Raw genomic sequence first — 7,910 nt, forward strand, 5'->3', positions numbered from 1 at the left:
TGGATAATGAATGTGAACTGTTGGCCAGAATACTTGTTGCATGTGACGTGATCCGTGAGACACTTGGAATATTTGAAAGGGTGCGCCAAAGTTTCTTTCGTTGATGTAACGCATGCATTGAAAATGGAGGGCGCCAATTCCAACATCTACTCTAGAAGGTGAGTCTTAAGAGTTTGGAGGGAGTAATATGCCTGTGCATGCTCTTCGACATTGAGGCGCCAAGTTTAAACAAAATGATATTAAATGCCGCCCTAGCGCTGCTATTTTACGTTTGCGGACATGGGTTCTTATTTTAAAGTTGCTCTGTAGGAAACCCTCAGTATGCTCTTGAAGTATGGCAGGACACTCTGCCTGGGACACTCTGTATGTCGATCTATCTGCCTATCTGCGTGTGGCTCTATAGCCCTTTGTTGGACTTGGCCGCTTTTTCAGTTACTTGATCTTCTACACAGTCGGTAGGACTCTTTGGACTGGGGATCAGCCCGTCGCAAGGCCGCTACCTGCAGACAGGACAGCACGAACACAGAATAAACGCACACAGACATCCATGCCTCGAGTAGGACTTGAACCCAGGATCCCAGTGTCTTGAGTGGACGAAGACAGTTCATGCCCTAGACCGCGCGGCTACTGTGGTCGGCCGTTCAAAATACAGCCATACAAAAACAGATTACCTTGGATCTATCATACGAAACGTATTTTCTTAAATTAAATCAAAATGTGCTTGTAGCGATTATGAAGTGCAGAGACCGGGGGGGTTTTCGTCACTACGCGCCAGTTTCTTAGAAACTAGCTTCTGGGGTTCAGTGACAAAGAGTTTACGCTAGTTCCTCGTGTCGTCAGTGGGTTTAATACTGGTCAACCGTATTTAGTGTTTAATCACATCTACTAATTATCGACAACTGGTGTAGCACGAATAGCCAGGATACTCTTCGGCCTTCATATTTGTGTGGAATCTCTGCTGCTTTCATACTTTCGACACCAAGAACAGGCTTGTCTTCAGGATCAGTTTGAAAGCTAAGCAGGTTTCCTGTATGCAGCCTGTTAGAGGCAATACTCATTCTATATCGAGCAGTGGCTAAACGAATCGGAAGAAATGATTAAACAGTTGAAGGAATTAAGTGCATCTATATATTGTCACGTGTTGGAGTGTGAATATAGACGGGGTTTGGATTGATGACTCGATTTATTGCATACTTTGGTACAGCGCATAGCTACACTTTACAGTTCACTATCACACACATATACACACACAGTAGTGTTCACAGCCACGTCTTACTGCTGTTGCTTGGCAGCGGCTTGCAACGGCGGACGTTCCCCTCCCTCTGGGTTCCCGAACTGTCCCCTAGCCTCAGTTACCGGCTCTTAACAGCATCAGCTTACAACGACTGAACCCCAGCGGTTCTCTAACTCTCTGCAATTCAAAGTCTAAGTCACATTGCGACTGACGGTGTCAGTCAGTCAGTCAGTAAGCCTTCGTGTCGAGCCCCAACTGGGGCTGTACGGTCCTGTTTTTACGGGGCGTCCTCTCTCATGAGAGGACGAGTCTGTCTTTTGTATAATCTGCTGGTCCTTGCCAGCGCAGTCTTTCTCGGGTCCGAGTCCCTTGGGACTCTCGACCATATTTTACTGCCTGTTAATTGAAACTACCCTTTTCTTCGCCTCCTACGACTCACAAGGTCACGGTGGAGGTATTCGACCCCGCCTACATATGGATGTCTCTGCGATTGTTAACTGCTCCTTCTTATAACATCTCGGCACGAACCGCGTAGAACACGTCTCTTCCAGAATTGCTGTAGTCTCTTGTTGCTATGGAAACATGATTCTTTGCGGAGTCGTTACTTAGCAATGGCCGTTGTATAGTTCCTCGCTAGAGGTCGTTGTCTAACAACGGGTCTACATGTCCCAATATGTTGAAGAATTTAGTTCCTCTCTCACAGAAAACACATTGCGACTCCATTACAAAGACTGACCGATCTAAAACTATTTAAGAAAACAATTATTGCTGTTCATTCTAAGAGTCGGACGAAACCTACACATTCTGTGGGTAGGTACAGAGTTTTCAAATGGTATGGCAGGCGATACACGTAGATCCCACCGTGCTCCGAAAGATTAGATACAGTGTAACGTAGGAATCAAATCTATTATGAAATAGGTTTTTATGGTTCACATCGGAAGTGAGACATATGGCATGTCAGATGGATGATGAGTGGTCGGATTTTAATTCGCGTGTTTCCCAAGAACTCAGACGCTACTTCACTCGGGATAACTGATCAACCAGCCGAGCTAAGTACAACTCACATGTATAAAACAAGGCAGAACAGAGGAGATATGTTACATAAATTCTACGTAGTTGCCCTCACTGGTTATTTAATTGCCTGTCAGGACTATTTCACGTGACTTCATCTTCACGGTTGCTTTATTTGTAGAACACTACGAGAACTCTTAGGGGGCCCACACACGTACGAGTCTGGCTCGCGAGTCCGACTCGGCTCGGTTTCCAATGAGCCAAACTCGTCTGTGTGTGGTGAAATTAATCCGACCACGGATCCTCGCCGAGCCGGACTTGCGGTACGGGAGTAGACAAACGTAGGTAGCTCCGCTGCAGCTTCACGTAACTGCAACTCTCAGGTTAGTTAGTTAGTTATTGGAGAGGGTGGGTTTCCCCATGCACTGAGACCTGTATTGATCCATTGTGCTTCCCTCTATGATTTATACCAGTCTCTATATCCTACCGGTACTGGTGCTTACCATCAGTCCCGCCCAGCCAGCGAGACCGGCTCTACTAGCTGAGAGGTATCTATAATGCTTCCCCCCTCTACCAGAGGTATTAGAGACTGCTGTTGGGCGGGAAACGTCCGTTAATTTGGCTCAGTGACCTCCTTTGGAGATATGAGGTTCTTTTACGTGCCGTAAAGCTACGACACGGGACCCACGGCTTAAAGTCCCTCCCGGACGACTTGTTCCCTGAATTTTTCCGCCCTTAAAAATTACTCGATGAACGTTTTATTAGTATGTGAATGCGGATTTCTTGTCATGAACATTTCTCTATCAAACACATACGGTAACTTATTAAGTAAACAAAATGGGCAGCACAACCACCAGGACTTGACATATCGGAGATGTGACAAGAAGTACTTTCCACCCTCGAGTTGTTGTGATCACGTAAGAAGTCTTCTTATACAGAAACAGAAGAGAACTAAAATGATACAGCAGAATAAGATTGAACATTTCATAAACTGTACGGAAACGATTAAAGGCTCCGAAAATTGTAGCAAGACTGAACATATGGAGTTCCCACGAGTGGACTGCTTGACTACCCGGTTCTACAAATACCGACTGTGGATGGCGGAAGGAGAAAGTGAAGGATATCACCTGAGAACATCCTACTCTTGCAAGTGGCGCGGTACTCGGTCAAACTTCAAACGTTCCCGTCTATTTATCTTACCCTGCCTCAACCAATATGATTAATCTTCAAAGGAAGGCTAGTAATTATTCTTGTCCTTATTTCTCACAATAACTAAAAACAAAGTAACTTTTCGTGATTTTTGAGAAGCAAATGTTTCAATAAAATACGTGGATGCTACGTACTTCTGTTTTGTGGAGGCCGAGGGGCGACTGCCCTGGTCGCTATCCCTTAAATCCAGCCCCGGGTGGGGCGAGACCGGATCCACTTGTTATGTCGGCCACTATTGGGCCTACTGTACCGGCCCCATCCTAAGTACTCGGAAGAAACCTGCCCCAGTGCCACTCTGTCCATCACGAATTTCATATGATCTGGGATCGAACCCAGGGCGCCGTAGTGGGAAGCAGGCGACTAATCGCCTAATCTATGACACGGCTTCTAGCTTACTCAAGTCTTGTAAAATGTCAATACATAAAAATTGACAAAGACTAATCATCTTTCTCAAAACGTCTCTGGACGGTCGATTGTTACTGCTGTAGTCATCCATCAGACCATGATCTGGTTTAATTCAAACACCTACACTGGAGTAAAACATGTGAACCGGCCTCTACATGCAACAGTGAAAGGTATCCTTAAAAACCAAGTCCAAGGCGAGCTAGTCCCGTGTCGGGTTAATTTTAGAGCGGCAGCAAGGGAAGCTGTCACACAGATGCTCAGATTGCTAATTCCGTAAGTTGTGAATGTTCAGAGTCTCGCTTCTTTTGCATGTGAACGAACGTTTTATTTTCATGGGAGTAGAAAAAATCTTCATCGCATATCTTACAAGTAGAAAGCATCAGTATATTTATAAGATCCGAGAACGGTAATGTGAAAAAAATGACAAGGCTTCATATAAAGAAGGCTTCGTATTTGCCACCCTCTGTAACACCTAAATGGAAATAAAACTTGCAAACTTGTCAGAAGCAATTCTGTTGTAATGCTTGATGTGAGTCTATTCACCATGGTACACTCGCTGAACATCGTACCTTTCACTTAGATACCACAGTGAAAGGGCACATTGTGTGATCTTCGTGTTTGAATTTAATTACCGAAACTTCAGTTTGTACATAAGAAGAGGAGTCAGACAAATACTGACACCACTATGAGAAGTTGTTCAACTCTGTATACTATCATACGTGAACCATGAATTCGATTCATCAAGAGATGACCGTGTGCTTTGTCGAAAACGCATTTCGGTACCAAACGTAATTAATTCGACTTTCCATCGATTGGACTGTTTGATGCGGCATAGAAAATAATGTTCCTGCTTCCAGATGCGATATTTAAAGGGCAGAATTTACAACTAAGATCGGCAGTGAAGCTTTAATTTGCCTACAAACTGTTTCTGACACACGCCTACTCCTGAATTTAACGCGACTAATTTCCGAATATTGGTATCGACGTTTTCATGTTCAATATCTTCGTGGGAAGCACCCGAACTAACGACCAGTTCTTTCTAACCCCTTGGATACTCTGAGGTCCTCTTCATGAACTGGAATTTCGTTTACAATGAAACATTAATAGGTTAGAATTACACATACTGTTTGTCTATGCTGGAAGCATCTGGTAAAATGTTCTCCAGGTTACCTTCACTGCAAATTCTGAGAAAATGCATTAGTATATGCTAAAATAAACATTTCGACTTGACACAGTAAAAATGCGAGGAATGTGAAATAAGCAACAGGGTAAATCCACTACAATTATGCTATGCATCTTTTTTCCAAATTTATTTCATTTATAAGTGTAAAGCAAAGCACATATGACAGTACCTTTGGTTTTCATGACATTTATATGTTGGTAATCTTGGAACCTCAGTATTATTGAACATCAGATTAAATGACAGGAGAAATAAGACAAAATATGTAACCAGCCTCACAATTTTCACTCTTCACTTTATTACTGATAGGATGGATATGTCAAGAAATGCAGGATAAACATGTAGCACTTACAGGGAGGAAACATTGCGTACATTTAAAATGGAAAGCCATACAGAGACTAAAGCATAGTGTTAGGCAGCCACAGTATGTTACCATCTTGGAGACCTGGGGTGACAAGACATGGCTTCACATGGCTTTCATCAACTTAAAATATCCACGTCACATTCCACTAAAATAAATAGTATCAGACAGCACAGTTCCACAAACTATGAGCATAAATCCACATAACTACTACATAACATGCAAATTTTCTTTGTAGCGTACACACATTAGAAATGATTCAAGAAATAATTATGACATTTTTGAGAAGTACTGGGAAAAAGCAAGGAGGGATAAAATCAGAAGAGAAAATTTTAGATAAGAATTTGGACTCAAAAAAATATGTTACGTCACAAAACAATTCATCCATATGGAAAGAATGGATGTAACAAGGATACTGAAAAGGGCAGAGAATTAAGTTTCAAAGAAAAGAGACATACGAGATAAACCAGGTACTATAAGAACCCAAGAAGACATGAGATGACAGGAAACTGAAAAGGGTAGATTATAAAACAGAAATGATGCAAGAAGTGTGAGGATATGGAGGAAGGTGTGGAGGGGAACATGAAAAGAATTAAGATGACTCTTTAACTCCCTATACTTCACTTCAATGAAAGAGACAATGTAGTTTAAAGGATGTTTATTTATATACATTGATTATTTTGGAAAATGAAATACAACTGCACTAAACATGAAATGCTCTTCTATTCACTTCATCTTTTGTTGGATGACTAACTTGAATTAAAAATGTGCTTGTTTCCTGGATGAATTCCAGGACACCTTCAAACTGTGTTGCAGTTATCTTGGTATCTGCATAAACATAAGAAAAACAAAACATCACTTTCTCTTTATAAATATGGAGCGTGTTGTTCAGGAAGAAATATGAAGGCATATTATACACTGTGCCTAAATGGTTTCATTAGGTCCCACAGAGTCTTTTCTCCTTGTCACTGAGAAGTACAGGTGAACCTCAACTTACGAACTTTCAAGAAACGAACAATTCATATTTATGAATATTGCATGGACTAATAAATTGTGGCTCCCAATTCATTTAATAAATACATAACCATCCCTGTTCAAACATTTTAACAAATTAAATGCTGTATCTTATGGAAAAAAAAAGACATGTGGTTTCTAACTCTTCTATGACCTCTGCAGTTAAAATAGAATCATGAAATCACCTAAGAATTAATCTCAACATGAAAACAAAACTATTCAGTCACCATCCATCCTACATGAACTGAACTGAAAGCGTCCTTAGACAAAACTTGTTGACGAGCTCAACTTAACAGTAGCCACTATTCTGAAAAGTGATCTTTATATCTGAATTGGATTTGCTGGTAACATCCCTGACAGTAGTATCTGATTATGTAGACGCGTTGAGCGTACATTTTCTTATGCTTTGTGGATATAAGCATACAAAAATTTTGAAGTCTGTTTTAAATTCAAAGCCACATATAAGGTAAGTCGGTCTGAAGAAAAAAATGTTGGTTTAACACAGCCTAGCCAGAAAACTGTTTACAATCTCTCAGTGTTTCTTCACATAAACCCTTTCCAATATTAGATCAAAGTCTTCACACTCTTGTTCAAATTTAAAACCAGCTTCTAGGAGTCTGATATGCTAGAAATGACACGCCACATTTCCTGGAAAGTGCAAGTCTTCATGTCAAAATGTGTATTTACCACAGATTTGATGGGAACGTCTGAAACTCCTACATGCTCTTCATAGAACACATGAGTTTAAAAAGTCTGCTACACTTCCGACACAAATCTCTTTTAATTTATGAATTATAAAATTAAAATTTAAAACTGTATTATAATTGTAAAATTTTGTATACAGAATACTGCTATTCCCATTATACTGCACTGAAATATGAATGTGGCTGCCAATTGTTGTGTTTCACATGATATTTTACTTGTTATGCCAATTTTTGGAAAACAATACACTTTTTCATGCCTGACATATCACTTGTTACATTTAAGCATGCTAAATCGTTCTGTATGGGGAAGGTATTGCACACAATGGTAGGATGAAGATGTGAAAATATAACCCTGTAGAGAACCATATATGTTATAAAATTTTATACACTGAACTTTCCTAGTGCATTAACTTAAATATATAATTATACGAGGGGTACCCAAAAGAAACCGAACTTATTTATTCAAATTTTAAGCACAAACCTTCTATCCCCTTCAAAGTACTCTCCACTTACACTAATACACTTGTCTCGTCTTTTATTCCATTTTTCAAAACACTGTATAAATTCAATTTTTGAGATACTTGACAGCGCCTCCGTCATTTTTTCCTTCACCTCAGCAACATCAGCAAAACGCTTTCCTTTCATGTCTCATGTTTTGATCATTTCGGGACTCTTCTTTCAAAGCACAGCATGCTTCCACGCGACCTTGCTTTTGTTCAGCAGTCAGCAGTCGTGGCACGAATTTCGCAGCCACCCTTTTCATTCTCAAATCTTCTGTCAACATTCGCTGAA

General features: G+C 40.8%; 1 protein-coding gene across 1 annotated transcript in view; it reads right to left on the bottom strand.

Moving 5' to 3' along the window:
* Positions 1-6,041: 6,041 nt before the first annotated feature.
* LOC111861954 (putative U5 small nuclear ribonucleoprotein 200 kDa helicase) overlaps positions 6,042-7,910 on the bottom strand; it is a 58,915-nt gene continuing 57,046 nt past the window's right edge. The window contains exon 25 of the mRNA XM_023846946.2: positions 6,042-6,228. The gene's annotated coding sequence lies outside the window, so the exon portion shown is untranslated. The remainder of the gene's footprint in view (positions 6,229-7,910) is intronic.

This window comes from Cryptotermes secundus, unplaced genomic scaffold (genome assembly GCF_002891405.2).
Source record: "Cryptotermes secundus unplaced genomic scaffold, Csec_1.0 scaffold181, whole genome shotgun sequence".
Lineage (NCBI taxonomy): Eukaryota > Metazoa > Arthropoda > Insecta > Blattodea > Kalotermitidae > Cryptotermes > Cryptotermes secundus.